The sequence below is a fragment of the Dromiciops gliroides genome, chromosome 3, assembly GCF_019393635.1.
Source record: "Dromiciops gliroides isolate mDroGli1 chromosome 3, mDroGli1.pri, whole genome shotgun sequence".
In the NCBI taxonomy this organism is placed as follows: Eukaryota; Metazoa; Chordata; class Mammalia; order Microbiotheria; family Microbiotheriidae; genus Dromiciops; species Dromiciops gliroides.
The window spans coordinates 557,220,982-557,239,085 of record NC_057863.1 but is presented as its reverse complement, the minus strand read 5'-3'; the positions used below and the strand labels follow the sequence as shown (position 1 = coordinate 557,239,085).

The 18,104-nt window shown below is 40.9% G+C and overlaps 1 protein-coding gene across 3 annotated transcripts in view; it reads left to right on the top strand.

Annotated features, from left to right (window-relative positions):
- RAB30 (RAB30, member RAS oncogene family) overlaps positions 1-18,104 on the top strand; it is a 125,768-nt gene that overhangs the window by 53,095 nt on the left and 54,569 nt on the right. The window lies entirely within an intron of this gene.

The window sequence follows — 18,104 nt, the reverse complement described above, 5'->3', positions numbered from 1 at the left end:
GTAGAGTATAGCAGGACTATCACCTGCCCAGTTGTGGAGACTTTATTTGTGTACATGCCCAGTAGTATTCTGTCTTGCTGTTTGGGGGCCATGGGGAACGGCCTGGGATTTAGATGCAGCTATACACAGAAGTACTAACCTCCATCTAGCCTCTTGGGGCGGGGTGTGACCTACAGCTAGGCCACTTTGCCTTCCTGGGTCGAACATCTTCATTGTTATGATTTGCAAACCCCAGAATCATTTTGTGAAATGTGAAGTAGTTTGCCATTGCCACAGCAGCAAAGGTAAATTGGACTGTCTAGACAGAAACTTTCTCCAGGGAAATAATTATTGTTAAGGGAACAGGCCCTTGTATGTCTCCTAAGAATACCAAGTGAGTCTGCAGCCAGGCAAAGGAGGCCTCAGTGTAGCAGCTTTGGCTCTGAGGCCTCTTCGGGCACAAAGAGCTGGATGAAACCAGCTTCAGCAGAATCTGGTGTCTGGGAGCCACTGGAAGGAACACTCTTCTCCTTGGCAGCCACAGCTTTAGAAAAGGAGGCCTCACTGCTGCAGGAAGGGGAAAACATGGTGGACAGAGAAACACACTTCTGGGCCCCTCCAAGCTCCGTGTTCAGAAGACACGACAGAAGTATGAAACAGGGTAATAGCCACAGTTCACATTTGTCTAACATCATAGCATGATATTCTAGAGCTGGGAGGCTCCTAAAGATCATCTAGTTCAACCTTCTTATTTTACCCATGAGGAAACTGAGGCCCAGGGATGTGAAACGATTTGACCAAGGCAGTTTCAGAGATGGCATTGAACTTTGTTCCTTTGTCTCTAGGGCCACCGGTGTCTCCATGCTGCTTCTGGGTACCATGTTGTAGGTCCTGATGGTTGTCAAATGCTGTGAGGATTGGGTTTACACATGGCTGCTCCCAATTTACAGATGAGGATGGGATGGGATTTGCCCAATATCCCACCGCATAGTGGTAGCACTTTGGATCTGAGTCTGGTGCCCTCCACAACAGACAACACAAAGGTTTGGAAGGGTTTCTCATCTCATCCTGAAACCTGAGTTAAGAATTTGAAGGTGAGAGCAGCTAGGGTGGCGGAGTGGATAGAGCACTGGCCCTGGATTCAGGAGTACCTGAGTCAAATCCGGCCTCAGACACTTAACACTTACTAGCTGTGTGACCCTGGCAAGTCACTTAACCCCAATTGCCCCACCAAAAAAAAAAAAAGAATTTGAAGGTGGAGCCCTTTGAGGAAATCATCTCCCGTGCTCTCAGTGATGGATGCTTTTAGGTGTGAAGAGGTCTCATATAGTGAGTCAGGCCTATATGAGGTAGGGCAGATCCAGATTTTGACTTAGAATTGTAACTCTCAAAATGTCAAGGACCCAAGTGATCAATTAGGCTTGTACCAGGCTAGATGGTGCACTGGATTGAGCTCTGAACTTGGAATTGGGACCAGCTGAATTCAGATTTTGCCTCAGATGCTTACTAGCTGTGTGACCCTGGACAAGTCAGTTGACCTCTGTCTGCCTCAATTTCTTCATCTGCAAAATGGGGATAATAATAGTGCCTACCTCCCATGGTTGTTGTGAGGATAAAATGAGGTAATATCTGTAAAGTGCTTAACACAGTGCCTGACGCATAGATAGATGCTTAATAAATTCTTGTTAAAAAACTAAATTTCTTCTTCAACATTCCTGACAAATGTTCGTCTAAGCTCTGTTTTAATATGCCCTGTGATGGGGAATTCCCCATTTTGGGGGTAGCACCACTAGTTGGAAAGCCCTTTTATATTTGTGTATTATATTAAAGGACTGTGTGGGATAGTGAAAACTAGAGTTAGGTCAGAAGAATGGGCCAAGGGCTTATATCCATCACTTATGTGTCATGTGTCCTTTCTAAACCTTACTTTCCTTATCTATAAATATGAACTTCCTTGTAGCAGAATAAACTACAAAGTTTCTAAGTAAAGCATTATTGAAGTGGGAGTTATAATTATTATGGCGATGGGGGAAGGGAGGCTTCCTGACCTTTCTCAAAAGAAATATCCTGAAATATCCCTCATTGTCCTCTTTCCTATACTCTCCTTCCTGTTTCCTTCCTCCCTCTCTCCCCCTCTTGACTGCCTCTGCTCTGGGAGAGTCATGTATGAGTCTGCTCGCCAGAATCCCTGGTTTCCTTCAAACCTCAGCTCAAATGCCCCCTCCTACATCAGGGCCTTTCCTGTTCCCCTGAGCTGTCAGTATCTCCCCACCTGAAGTTACCTTGTGGTTATTCTAGATGTTCTTTTATGAGCACATGTCTTCATCACCTTATAAAATGTAACGATGGGAGAGAGAATTTTACTTAGGTCTCTTTGTTCCCAGGGCTTAACACTGTACCTGGCACACAGTCGGTGCTTAATAAATGTTTGTTAATAAATGTTCAACTGCAACCTTTGTATGATTTCTTTCTACTTCCAGAGATTTGCCAGGGGTCAAATATACTATGTGATCCCCTATATTACATGACCCTGCTGCCTCCTGCTCTGCACCTTCCCTTCAATCCAGGGTTCAATGTCTATTTTTGTGCCATGGATCCTTTTGGCATTGTGGTGAAGCCTTTGGTTCCCTTCTCAGAAGGATGTTTGTTAAATAATTGAGGGATGTATTAAAACCAGTTAAAGAGAACAGTGAAAATAAAGGTGTAAATTTTTTCCCCATCCAAGTTCATATACCCCCTGAAATCTGTTGGGAGGATCAAATAAGGTAATTCTAAAGCCCCTTAGCACAGTGCTTGGCACATCACAAGACCCATAGAAATGTAAGTTATCCTCCTCCTTTCTCTATCCTCCCTCCTCCTCTCTCCTTCCTCCTTCCCTGCTCCCTCTTCCCCTTCTTCCCTCCTCCCTCCTCCTTCTCTCCTCCTCTTCCCTCCCTTCTCCTCCTCCTTCTTCTCCCACATACCCCAGAACCCCTATATTAACCTACCCTGACTCTTCTTGACCAACTGACAGAACCATCAAACTTCCTCCACCCTCTTGGTCCCTGTCCCCAAAGCCTTGAAATCTGCTCCCTTTCATTATGCTAGAAATCTGTCCTCATACTCGGTGCAGCTGTGTATGCAGTTTGGGCTGAGTGGCCTCAAGGAGGTTTTTATTTGTTTGTTTTTTTTCCCTTATGACTGGTTCATAATTTCTTGCATTTTAAACTGCTGTTGCCACACCTACATCTCCTCAAGGTCTCTCTCTCTGGGTGCAGCTGTACTGACTTTACCTCCCTCCTATATCCCTGGCCCTTGCAAGCTGCAGTTTTCCAAGCCTTTGCTGAATGTAAAATAGGTTTCATCCAGCTCCCTCTCTTTTGGCTTGAAGCTGACTCAGCTGCCTAGGGATGTTGAACTGGGAGGGAGTGGGGCAGTGGGCCTTGAATGAAATAGTGTCTAAGTTAGTGGCCGGGGGTTTATGGTTTTCATTAAAATACTCTGGATGGCTTTCAAGACTTTTCCATAACTGTTTCTATGTTCCCGGTGGCTTTGCAGCATTTTTCTCCCTAATACTACACACGCCCATAAAATTACAAGTGGGAATAAAATGTTCCTGAGAGAAAAAGGAAATATTAAGATGAGGAAGGGCTGTGAGTTCCTAAACAGAGATGTTAGTAACAAGAGAAGCCCTATGTGCATAGAATCTCAGTTTCCCTACCTGTAAGATTCAGGAATTGGGCTAAAATGACATCTGCGATCCCTCCAGTTCTGACATTCTGTGACCTATCATCGTCCCTTGTTCTTAGGTCCTTCCCAGCTCTGACATTCTATGTTGTTAGGCTCGTTCCATATTTGACCTTGTGGGGCAAGGATTTGCTAGTGCTCACGTCTTAGGCGGAGGAGGGAGAAGATAGGCAGAAAAGGGCAGTTTTGATAAATCAAGGGGTGTGTCATTGCTCTGGACGTCATTGGTTCTTGGTCCTCTGGATGTACTGATTTCCTGGAAGCCATGAGATCTTGGTCAACTCTTTCTTCAAAGATGTGGGGAAGCTGATCCCCTTAGGCCTCCCAAGGGCATCTCTGTAGGGTTGGGGCCAAATGCTCGTCAAGAGTGTATGCTATTCAAACAATCGAACTTCTGGCAGATGCAAAGGTAATGTCTGGTGAAAAGAGTATGGATCTTGGAGCTAGAAGACCTCCATGTCTTCATCTGTAAAATGGGGATGATGATGATGATGATGATAATAATAATAATAATAATAAAAATACCTGCCTGACAGTTATTGTGAAGAAAGAACACACTATAAATCCGAAAGCATTGTGGAAATGGGAGCTTTTTTGGTGTATAATCTTTATTTTTTTTAAATGAGGTGACTGGAATTTCTAAATTCCCCCCTTTTTTTTTTTGGTGGGGCAATGGGGGTTAAGTGACTTGTCCAGGGTCACACAGCTAGTAAGTGTCAAGTGTCTGAGGCCAGATTTGAACTCAGGTCCTCCTGAATCCAGGGCTGGTACTTTATCCACTGTGCCACCTAGGTGCCCCTAAATTCCCTTTTTGGATCTATTATTCCATGATTCTCTAGCAGGACAACCAACTGAGCTAACTGGGAGGAAGCTGTGAAAAGTGATTTGTAAATCCTAAAGCATCACAGACATGCTACTGTTGATACCGTTATGAATAATATTAACCGGAGGCTCTGCATCTCCTGGTCTTGAATGAAGCGGACCCTATTCTTTGGGACAAGTTGTATCTTTTCTCCCTGGGGGGAAAGACATTAAAAGCATATTAATCATTTTTCCAAGTTAGAGGCTTGAGATTTATGGTCTTTCATATACAGACAACTCGCTGGGACAAGCTATGTTTTTCTTACTGCTCTTGAGGGACTGTGTGAAGGCAGCCGGTGTAGCAAACACAGATGTTTCACAATACTCATCCTAGAGAAATCCCCTGAGTTTAACTTATCTCTGCCTCTGCATCTGGGAATAAGAAAACCCTCAAATTTATGGTCGGTGCCACAGACCACCTAGCACATTGCAGGTGTTGGGTAAATTCTGTTTCTCCACTCTCTTAAATACATGCCTTCCTTTCTACTATTCCTGCTGCCCTCACTCTCTTTCAGGCCTTCATTACCTCTCACTGGACTAGTCTAAATCACCTTCTAAATTGTCTCCCTGCTGTCCTTTTCTCACACATCCCCCTCTCCCTCCCCCACCCCGATCTATCTTTCATGTTTCTGTCGTGAGGGCCAGGTGACACAGCAGACAGAGCACTGGGCCTGCAGTCAGGAAGCCCCAAGTTCAACTATGGCCTCAGACACTAGCTGTGTGACCCTGAACAAGTTATTTAACCTCGATTTGCCTCAGTTTCCTCAATTGCAAAATGGGGACAATAATAGCTTCTACTTCTCAGGGTTGTTGTGAGGATCAAATGAGATAATATTTGTAAAAAGTGCTTATTCCAGTGCCTGGTACATAGCAGGAGCCACATAAATGTTTATTCTCTTCCCTTCTCTCCCTTCCTTTCCCTTTGTCAGATCTATCTTTCTGATGTACACATCTATTCATGTCGTTCCTATAGTTAAAAATCTCCAATGATAAGTAAATAAGATGAAATTTCCCTTTTGGTATTCAAGGCCCTCAATAATCTGCTCCCAAACACTTTTCCCATCTTCTCTCATGTTTCCCCTTCGTTGTATGATCCAGATTAATAGACCTCTTCATTATTCCCTGCTCTCACCCTGAGATATCTAGCCCTGTATGCCTCACCTCTCACTGTTTCCTAGGGTTCTTCCTGAACTCTACCAACCACATCTACCTGTTGAAACCCTTCCTTTGGCTAGTGTAGGTTCAGATACCACCTCCGAGAGGATACTTTCTTTTCCTGGTCTCTCTACCCTAGTTAGAAGAAATCTTTTCCTCAGATCTCTCACGGCACTTTGGATGCCTCTAACGAATTTGTTACGCCCTGACTGACCTCACCTATAAAATGTGCTGCAGAAGGAAATGGCAAAACACCCCAGTATCTTTGCCAAGAAAATCCCAAATGGGGTCATGAAGAGTTGGATATGACTGAAATGATTGAACAACAAGAGTGGCATTCTGGTATTTGTTATCTGGTATTGTGTTAGTTATATCCCCTAAGTAGACTGGAAGCTTGTTGAAGGCAAGGATTATGCCTCACTCATATTTGTATGCAGAGTGTGAGCATAGGACATTGTACAAAATAGATGTTTAATAAATGTTTGTGATATGAAATGAACAAACTACATTAGTATTTGATTGATGTTTAAAAGAATGATTCCCTCCCACTTTTAAATTCAGTGGTTATTTAATGAATTAATCGATGAGGGAGTTGGAAAGGGGGGATGTGAATAGAGGGGTATAAGTAACTTCACAGAGACCTTAGAAGCCATGGATTCCAACCCAAATCTGAAAGATCAATTGTTAGGAAATTTTCCTTACATTAAGCCACTTTGAGGGTGGGCTACATTTGCTTTATAACTTTGCTTTTTAATAAAGCATAAATACTCTGCGTGCCTTTTGTGGCATATCGATGGGCACACCAGAAAATGAGAAACAAATGACCCACAAAATTTACTCATGTGATGGTAAATCTGTTGGAACAAAATTGGGCTTGGGGTGGGGGGGTGGGGGAAGTGGAATGTAGGGGGGTAATTGCCTCTTGCTTCTCTGATAAAACAGGAAACTGTTCTGTTTGGCTTTTAAAGTATTTACAACCTGATTTCAGCCTATCTGTCCAGATTACTGTCTATTCTCCTTCACGTACTTTATGTTCCAACCACATGGGGCAGCTTGCCCCATGCTGTTCCTCATGCACAATATGCCATCCCCTGTGTCTGTCTTGATACTGCTTGGCCCCCCATGCATGGAATACACTCCCTCTTCATTCTATCTCTTAGGATCCCTAGCTTCCTCTACCAATTGCTAATTCCCCTCCCTCTACTTTATTTTTTGTAAATAATTTGGTTCCTTCAGTTGGTTGTCTTAGAGAGCCAAAAAGCCATTACCAGTCATTTTCTGAAGGTGATTCTATAGTGTATGACTAAACATTTGATTTAAAAGGAAAATGATGTTTGATAAGAGGTTTTCAAAGTAGGTGGGTCTGAAGTGAATTATTTTGAGATCACATCTCATAACTAATATGGTAATATTTTACATAATTGCACATGTATAACCTATACTGATTGCTAGCAACCTTGGGGAGGGAGGTAGGGTAGGGAGGGAGGGAATGAGAGAGGGATAAAATTTGGAACTAAAGCTTTAAATAAATAAATAAACAATCAAACATAAACAAATAAATAAGATCACGTGTCAGGGAGCATTTAAAAAATATCTTATTAACAGATTACACAAAGCTTATTTTCATGCTTTGTATTTAGGGGTGTCCTCCTCTCATGAAATCAATTGGTAAACAAGAAACTAAGAAAAAGTAAATCTGACATACAAGCCTAAATTTTCCTCTCTGTAGATACTCCATTGGTTCTACCTTCTAGAGTCAAGCAGGAAAAAACCAACCCAGAAGACTTTAAAACATCTTATTTCTGTTGATATCTTTTGGTTTTATATCACTTTCATTTCCAAATACAGTTATCCCTTCCACATTTTGGGGACTAGGGGTAGATCCCTCCACCACTACCCCTCAATCTGGAAAATCCATGTAAAATTTTTTGGGCCTCTCTTTGTACCAGAGAAGGAAGTCTGAATTATTATGGTATTAAAAGATTAAAATATGTTGATATTATACAGTAGCATTCATATATTTTATGCATTTTACATTTCTCACCTTTTTCTGTGTCATCCGCTGGCCTTTGCGTGTTGTCAGAGGCTTCTACAAAACTCCCCCCAATTTTCCATTTAATTTCTTTTGCTGACTAGTGATGTATCAAAACCTCAATGGGGAAAGGCTCAATGTAGAAGAGATAATTGTATCTCTCTTCCTTTACTACCCAGTGTGTTTTTCCTTGTATCAAAGAATAAAAAGACACAGGTGGAGGATGGGAGGGGTTGTCACAGGGGGAATTAGTTTAGTAAAACCAACTAACACATCACCTATGTCTGACAGTATAGGTAAGATTCTGTACATTCTACAGTATTCTATAGGTAGATATTTGATATCTACTATTGTATACATTAGGAGAAGACTATCTCTTACTTTTTTGGAGGGGGGACACCTCTAGAAGCTAAGCTTGGGCATTATAATTGCATAACCTTCATGTTAAAAATTTTAAATTCTTTTTCTTTATGTTGCATTCAGAATGTATATTGTTATTCTGCTTTTGCTTACTTCAGTGTTAGTTCACTTAAACTTTCCTATATATCTTATAAATCTTCATATCCTTTGTTTTTTAACCAAGGGGTAACATTCCATTATATTTATATGCCATTAGAAGCACACACTCACATGCTGTTTCTCCTGACAGAAAGCAAACTCTTTGAGGTTGGTCTTTCTTTGTATCCCTACCATCTAGCATAGTTCCTGGTACATAGTAGGCATGTAAATACTTGTTTTTGTGATCACTACAATTTGTGTAGCCATTTCTCAATGGACGGACACTCATTTTTGTTCTAGTTCTTTATTATTACAAAAGTGCTGTTATGGTTTTTTTAGTAGATATGGGACTTTTCTTTCTATCTTTGATCTTCTTGAATATATGCCTGGCAGTGGGACCCAAGAAGAATAAATCAAATCCTTCCACATAAGAGTCCTTCAGATGTCTGAAGACAGAGTATATCCTCCTTAAGTCTTTCCCAGGCTAAATATAGCCACTCCAACAGATTCTTATATGGAGTGCTCTCTCTCTCTCTCTCTCTCTCTCTCTCTCTCTCTCTCTCTCTCTCTCTCTCTCTCATCAATGTCCTTAATAAAATGTGGTGCCTAGAAATGAACCCAATCTTCCAGCTGTGCTCTGAACAGTACAAAGTACAATAGGATTAATCATTTCCTCTTTCTGAAAACTGTGCCTCTCAAAGCAGCTCAAGATAGAATTCGCTTTTTTAGCTACCTTGCAGGCCACTAAACACCCTAGATCCTTTTCATTTGAACTGTTGAGTCGTACCCACCCCGTTTTGTATGTGCGAAGTTGTATTTTTTAATCCAAATATAAGACTTTACACTTATCCTTATTACAATTCATCTTATTAGATTAGGGTCAACACTGAGTTAGCCTCTTGGGTGACTGTTACCGTACATATCAGCTTTTTTGGCTTTGAAGCATCTGCAAATTTGACAAGAAGTCCACCTATGCCTTTATCCAGATCATTGATTAAAAAAAAGTAGTATAGGGCCAAGCATAGATATCTGGGGGTATTCCTTTAGGCAGCTAGGTGGTGAAGTGGATAGAGCACCAGACCTGGAGTTAGGAAGTCTCTTCTTTGTGAGTTCAAATCCAGCCTCAGACACTAGTTGTGTGATCCTGGACAAGTCACTTAATCCTGTTTGCCTCAGTGCCTCATATGTAATGTAAAATAATCTAGGGAAGAAAATGACAAATCTTTCCAGTATCTTTGCCACGGAAACCCTAAATGGGGTCATGAAGAATCAGAGACAATTGAAACAATAACAACAACAGCCCTCATTCCTTTAGAGACCTCCTTTCAAGTTCATACTGAAGTATTAATAACTACTTTTTGAATCTAGCTATTCAACCAGTTTTGTAATTTCTTTAGCTCTCATCTTTCCATTTTGTTCATAGTGATGCTGGTATAAACTTTATCAGATCCTTTCCAAATATCTAGGTAAATTACATCTTTTTTGTTTAATTAAAGTTTAAAAAAAATTAACAGAAATTTGATTTTTTTCTTTTTTCCATCTCCATTTTTCCATTTCCATTATGGAATTCCCTTAAATATCAGTCTTGATACCCTATCAAAAAAGGAAATAAAGTTAGTTTGACATCACTTCTTCTTGATGAAGCTAAGCTGACTTATGTGGGTCATCACTCCTTCCTTTGCCAGATGTTTACTAACTACTCCGTAATAATCTGTTCCAGAATTCTGCCAGATAGCAAATTCAAATTCATTGGCCTACAATTTTCCAACTCGATTCTCTTTCCTTTATTGAAAATTGGGACAACACTTGCTCTTCTCCAATCCAGCAGTGCTTCTCCCATTGCCCTTAGAACCTTCACACATTGCAGGAAGTCTAGACTGAATCATAACTTTCATACAATGATAAAACCATGAGTTGTAGCACTTTAAAAGCTAGTTGTTCATTAAACATACTTATTTGGGAAGCCAGGGATATATTTATTTTCCCTTAAGAACCACTTAATTGGGGGTAGCTAGGTGGCACAGTAGATAAAACACCAGTCCTGGATTCAGGAGGACCTGAATTCAAATCCAGCCTCAGACACTTGACACTTACTAGCTGTGTGACCCTGGGCAAGTCACTTAACCCTCATTGCCCTGCCCCCCCCCAAAAGAACCACTTAATTCTGCATATCTTTGAATTCTCAGCCTTTTGGGCAGACTTGCTGGGTTACATTTACTTATACTGCTTTCTAAATTGTGAAAGTCTGGTATTTACTTTATTTTTTCGGGGGTGAGGCAATTGGGGTTAAGTGACTTGCTCAGGGTCACACAACTAGTAAGTTGGCAAGTGTCTGAGGTGGAATTTGAACTCAGGTCCTCCTGACTTTAGGGCTGTGCTCTATCCACTGCACCACCTAACTGCCGCTGGTATTTACTTTTTCATGTCATCTCTATCAGTGCATTTGACAAAGATCTAATCATTATTATGATGTTAATTGATAGTAAATGTAATTGACAGTAAAGTAAATGATTAGATTTACTTTGAGTAGAAACATCTTCATTTAGCTGGCATCTTCAGACTGCTAACCAAGAAGTACAGAATTTTAGGTCTGGAGAATCCGTAGAAGTCATTTGGTCCTGTCATGTACACGTGAGTAAACCACATCCCAGAAAAGTACAATCACATAGTTGGTTGGTAGCAGGTCTGGGATTTCAAGCCTCAGATCTGCTGACTAATCCAAAAGTATTTAGAAAACCAAGTTCATAAACCGTCGATCTCAGTCAAGCCTCATATGTATCCTTAAGGAAAACTAGAGTGCAGAGATAGGAGTAACTTGCTCAAGGTTTCATGGAAGAATTGGATTCTTCACCCTCCAAAGCTTGAGTAGCCTTCTCCTCTGTAAACCTGACCTGTCATGACCTTTCTTTGCCTGTTCTGGGAAGTTATATATTTATTCTGCTCAGCTAGGACAGCATTCCTGATTACCAGGATAAAGATTGGTATCTGACATTCAGGAATCTAAAGCCTTCTCTGTGTTTTGTTGTTGTTGTTGTTTGTTTGTTTGTATTTTTTTTGTGAGGCAATTGGGGTTAAGTGACTTGCCCAGGGTCACACAGCTAGTAAGTGTCAAGTGTCTGAGGCCACATTTGATTCCTCCTGAATCCAGGGCCAGTGATCTATCCACTGCACCCTAAAGCCTTCTCTGTATTATTACCTTTCACTTACTAGAAAATCATGAAGCTCTTACAATGTGCCAGGCATTGTGCTAAGAGCTGGGAATGCAAATACTAGTAAAAAGATAGTTGTTCCCCTCAAAGAGCTTACATGCTAATGGAGTAGACTACACCTACAAGGAAGCTGAGAAGTAGTGGAGAGGGAGGGTGGGAGGGAAGAAGGTAGTGGGTAGGGGTATGGTGGAGATGTTGTTGTTTTTTCATATCTGATTTTTTTGTCACCCCATTTGGGGTTTTCTTGGCAAAGGTACTGTAGTGGTTTGCCATTTCCTTTTTTAGCTCATTTTACAGATGAGGAAACTGAGGCAAACATGGTTAAATCACTTGCCCAAGGTCACACAGCTAGTTAAATATCTGAGGCTGGATTTGAACTCAGTTCTTCCTGACTCCAGGCCTTGTAGTCTATCTCTGGCACTGCCTAGTTGCCCTATAGAGAAGCTCTATAAATGTTAGCTATCATTATTGTTATCATCAATCAGCTGCTTAGGGCAGCTAGGTGGTGCAGAAGATAGAACACTGGTCCTGGAGTCAGGAGAACTTGAGTTCAAATTCAGCTTCAGATACTTACTGGCTGTGTGACCCTGGACAAGTCACTTAACCCCAATTGCCTCTTTCCTCCCTCCCCTCCCCCCAAAAGGACCTTTGCTTGAAGTTTTTTTTCTATATCACAGAAAAGCCAAACACAAGTAGTACTAATGCCCAATAGTACATACTTGTTAGATGCTTTATGTTGCTGTTATTGTTCATCCTTCATTTTCGAAGAGGGCCAATAACATCGTGGGGCAATGGCTTGATTGGTACATAAACTGGATTTAAGTGAGGCAGAGCTGCACAAAGTCATCAGCCTTACTCTCTCTTCCTGAGTCAACAAATACAGTGGCAAGACAGAAGTCAGGGCAACTGTCTGTGGCCTGGGATATGATTGATTAATTGATTGGGAGTGGCAGTGATGGTGAAGTAAGGGAGTGCTATGTAAGGTAGTTTGATGTCAGGAAATTCCTCAAGGTATGACCTCTTAGAATTTGGTAGATTTGAAACCCGGTGGCCAACGCATCTAGGGATGATTAGGACTTATGGAAATCTGGCTCATGCCACCTAGTCACACATGATGATGAGTTGTTCTAAGATGCCAATCTCTTGGCTAATATTTCTTTTAAATAGGGAAGCTAACTTGGTAAACAAAATTCAGGTCAGAAGTCTGATTACTGAGTACATGGCAGGAGCATCTAAGTTTTTTCAGTAATGAGTCATCTGACCAGAAATCCATGTATGCAAGCCAGATAGATTTTATTTTTTACAATAACTAATTGGAAACCTCCTAAATTTTCTCTTCTCTTTCAATTCCCATTTCTTCTTTCTCATCCTTCCCTCCCCCGCCCCCGCCCCCCCCCCCCCATATTCCTTTGAGGGATTTCCATGGTATTAGACAGACAGGATTTCTTTCACTTGTCCAGGAGACAAGTCCTCTCACGTCTGTTGCTAAGTCCCCAGCTCCAGGAAAGCCCAATTCATATAATTTATCTCCATGCAACTTCCCCTGATGCTTTTCATTGGGCCACAATCTTCCCCCTCAGCTTCACCTATTACTTTGTTTTGCGAATGTCTATTATATTTATTTAATATTATAGTTATGTGTTGTTATTTTATTCCACTAATTGGTGAACTTGATGAGGGCAAGGGCTGTGTCCTGGCCAAACTGTGTTCTACACATTAGAAAAATGTCTGGGGAATTGAGTTGAATCCAAATCTGCTAATGTGACACTTGGCAGCAAGCAGCTACATAGCAATTTTAACAAGCAGTTGGTTAGGCTCTACTGGCCTTTGAGTTGACGTGTGCTTAGGTAACAATTTTTAAAAATCAGTGGGCTTCCATCTAACAAGAAGTTTGGTGGGCTGCGTTTGGGTCAAAGGCTGCATGTTAGATACCTGGGAGATGGGGATTGGTGCAGGAGAAGGGATTTAGGACTAGAAGATACAAACCCTGGCCTCTAGTTCTGGCTCTGCAACTTATTAGCTATGTGACCTTGGGAAAGTCAGCTATCTTCCGTGAACTTTGATTTCCTCATCTTAAAACTTGGAGATAGGTCAGTATTATCTCACATTCCTATTGTGAGGATCTGAGAAGCAGTATGGAATTGTGGGAAGATTAGGAATTAAAAGATTAGCCCTTATGATGGTCTGGGTTCTTGGGCAAATCTCTTTCCTGCTCTAGATCTGTTTTCTTGTGGGCAATATGATTCTGCAAGATAACCTGTGTGAAAGGACTTTTTAAACCTTAAAGCATGATATAAATAAGAAATATTAATATTAGGGCTAAATTGGTAGGCTTTAGACAGCAAAGTGTTCCTCCTGGAAATACATTGCCCCCAATTTTCTCCCAAACCCCATCATTTCTGGGATTCAGAGTGTTCTTTTTGTTATTTTAATTCTCTTGATTTTTTTACATTAGAAAAGATACTTGTTTGCTTCTGGTAGGTATGATCTTAGTCTTTCCCTAAGGTCAAAGCACAGGGCAACTAGGTGGCACAGTGGATAGAATCAGGAAGATTCATCTTCCTGAGTTCAAAACCAGCCTCAGAAACTTACCAGCTGTGTGAAATGGGCTGGACTACTATACAGTTTGGTGGATTTAGAAACTGACTTATTGATAAAATGCCAAGAATAATGATCAATGGACTGATGTCAGCCTGGAAGGAGATTCCTAGTCAAGTGCCCAAGGCTCTGTCCTTAGCCTTGTGCTGCTCAATATGTTTATCAATGATTGGAGTGAAGGCCCAGATGACATGCTTATCACATTTGCAGATTACATGAAGCTAGAAGATATAATTGAATACATTACATAACTGATTCAGGATCAGAAAGGACCTTATCCTTATGACTGGATGAGTAAGTAGGTTGAAGTTAAATTAAGATGGTGAAATTCAATAGGTACAATTATCAAGTCCTGCCCATGGTTTCAGTTAATCAACTCTATGAAAACAGAAGCCAGGAAGCAGTTACTATGGAAAAGACCTAGGGGTTTTAGGAGCCCACAAATTCCATATAAATAATGTCAGTCAACTAGCATTTATTAAATACTTATTATAATCAATCAATCAATAAACATTTATTAAGTGCCTACTATGTGCCAGGCACTGTTGTCAGTCCCTATGGGATATGGTAGCCAAACAAATTCATGTATTCTGAGACTACATTAAGGTGGAGTATAATGTCTAGGCCAAGGGAAGCCATAGGCTCACTGTAATTTTCCCTGGCCAGACCACATCTGGAGTATGGTGTTCAAGTCTGGGTACCATAATTTCACAAGGGACATTGAAAAATGGAGCTCATCTGTCCAGCATGATGAGAAAATTTAAAGCTATATCTTAGGAGGATTAATTAACAGAAATGGGGGCATTTAGCCTAGAAATGAAAAGACTTTTAGGATGATATAGCAAGGGTCTTTAAGAACTTCAAGGGCCTGTTATAAGGAGGAGGAATTAACATTGTTCTACTTGACCCCTGAAGCAGAACTGGAAACAATAATTCTAAATGACAGGAAGGCTGGCTTTAGCCCACCATCAGGAAGATTTCCTAACCCTTAGAGCTGTCCAAAAATGGAATATGCTGCAGAAGAGGGTGGGGAACTCCCCTAAGGTCTTTAATACAGCCTGGATAACCTCTTGTCGGGGATTCATTCTTTCCATTTGAGTTGGATTCTGTAATTTTGTGAGGATGAACAGTTTATGGAGGTTTAATTGATTAAATTAGTGGTTACTTCTGAGAGATGTTACAACAGTTTTGATGGGAGAGTAATGCAGCAATAAAACTGCTAGGGGGTATAGTGGATAGGTGCTGGGCTGGGAGTCAGGAAGACCTGAATTCAAATACAGCTTCAGATATTTACTGGCTATGTGACCTTAGGGCAAATCACTCTGTTTACTTCAGTTTCTTCTTCTGTAAAATGATAATAAAATGATAATAACAACACCAAACTGAAAAAAAGATTGTTGTGAGGATCAAGTGAGGTAATATGTGTAAAGCACTTAGCACAGTGCCTGGTACATGGAGCTATATAAATTCTTATTCCCCCCTCCCCCAGTCAGGTTCTTTTTTGATTGTTGTTGTTTGCTTATTTTCCAGCCTATTTCTTGACTTTAAACTTGATGTTAAAATTGGGCTCTGCTCCTAAGGTAGATGGGACAGTGTCCCAAGTTTCAGGTTTTACATGCTGCTATTTTCAGAACTAATTCTGGAGACCTGTAAATTTTCAGTTCTTCTAAGGTGGTATCATCTAAGGAGAGACATGGTCACTGCTCTTCTGGCCTGTGCTCTGCTCTGTGAGTGACCACTCTTTTCCATTCTGGAGCTGTGACCAGGGTTCCCACTCCCCTGCAGCTGTAAGCTCTAGTGTGCTAATGTTCCTCCTCATCCTGGGAATGTGATCCTGGCCTACAACTTGGATCCCCATATGGACAATGCAACAGAGTCTTGTACCCAGTGCCAGCAAAGTGTCCCCAGAAATCTCCTTCTGACTTCCCTTATGGCCTGTGGCCTGAGAACTCCAGAAGTTGCCCCTTCCTCCAATTCAGTAACCCTCAAAGCCTGTACTGGATTGTAATCTACTCTCACCCCTGTGCGATTGACCTTTCCTGCCAAACTTCTAAATTGTATTGGGCTAGAAAACTGTTTCATCCCATTCTTTTGTTGTCTCTGCTGCTACAGAATTCATTCTTTTTTTTTTTTTTTTTTTGCGGGGCAATGGGGGTTAAGTGACTTGCCCAGGGTCACACAGCTAGTAAGTGTCAAGTGTCTGAGGCCGGATTTGAACTCAGGTACTCCTGAATCCAGGGCCAGTGCTTTATCCACTGCGCCACCTAGCTGCCCCTACAGAATTCATTCTGAAGCATTATTTTGGACTAGTTGGGAGGGAAATTTGGGAGAACTCAGTGGCCTTCATTTGGCCATCTTGGCTCTACCTCTCTAGTTTTATTTTTGTATAGCACTACTTGTTAGAAAAGCAACTAGGTGGCAAAGTGGATAGAATCCTGAGCCTGGAATCAGGAAGACTCGTCTTCATGAATTCAAATCCCGCCTCAGCCACTTATTAGCTATGTGACCCTGGACAAGTCACTTAACCCTATTTCCTCAGTTTCCTCATTTGTAAAATGAGCTGGAGAAGGAAATGGAAAACCACTCCAGTATCTTTGCCAAGGGAACCCCAAAGGGGATCACAGAGTCAGGCATTACTGAAATAACTGAACAACCACAGAATCGTTAGGAAGTTTTCCCTTGTATTCAGCCTAAATTTGCTTGTGAGAAACTTTCCCCCACTTCTCCTAGTTCTGCTTTCTGGAGTCAAGCAAAACAAGTCCAATCCTTTTACCATTATAGTAGCCTACTTCTAGTCCTGCTCCAGTTTGCTTGTGGTTTTTGTGAAATATGATGTCTAGAATTTAACAGTGTTCTAGGTAGAGTCTGATTAAGATAAAGTATAATGAGATTATCACTTCTGTCATTCTAAACACTCTGCCTCTCTTTATGTGGACTAACAGAGTATTTGTTTTTAAGATGCTGGGTTAGATCATATGCTCATTGAGCTTGTAGCTCACTGAATCTACCAGATCTTTTTCACAGAAATTATTTTTTAGCTTTCTATGCTTCCTCCATTCTATACTCACGAAGTTGATTTTTGGAACTTAAGGGCAGAACCTTATATGTATTCCTCATTATATTTATGTTAATGGAGGAAAAGAGGAGTGAATAAGCATTTGTATAGCACCTACTATGTGCCAAGTACTATGCTAAGTACTTTTCACATATATTATCTCATTTGGACCGGAGCTCTGTTGTACAGCGTGTTAACCATCCTCCTAAGTTTCATGTCATCCACAAATCTGACAACCCTGCCATAAATACAAATAAATAATAAACATGTTGAACTGAATAGAACCACGAACAAATCCCTCAAACATTCTACTAGACTTGCCTCCAAATTGACATCATTCAATTAATTAATGATTACCTTTTGAGTCCAGTTTAACTACCACAGCATGAGGAACACTGCCAAATGCTTTGTTGAAACATAAGTATACAGTGTCCATCACTTTTTCCTGATCTACCCATCTAGGTGCTCTGTCAAAAAGAGAAATGAAGTTAGGTCGACATTATCTCTTTTTGATTAAGTCATGCTGGTTTTTAGTGATTTCTCCCATTCCCACTTTTCAGCTTCCTTTTATGTGCTGTCTCTTTCCACGTTAGAATATAAACTCCTTGAGGGCAGATACTTTCTTTTTTTTTATCATAAAAGTATTTTATTATTTTCCAGTTACATGTAAAGGTAGTTTTCAACATTTGTTTTCATAAGATTTTTAGTTCCAAATTTTTCTCCCTCCCTCCCCCCTCCCCAAGACAGCAAGCAATCTGATATAGGTTATATATGTACAATCACATTAAACATATTCCTGCATTAGTCATGTTGTGAAAGAAGAATCAGAGCACAAGGGAAAAACCTCAAAAAAGAAAAAAAAAACAGCCCCAAAGTAAAAACAGTACGGTTCAATCTGCATTCAGAACCCACAGTTCTTTTTTCTGTATGTAGAGAGCATTTTCCATCATGAATTCTTTGGAATTGAGAGACTTTCTTCCTATGTGTATTT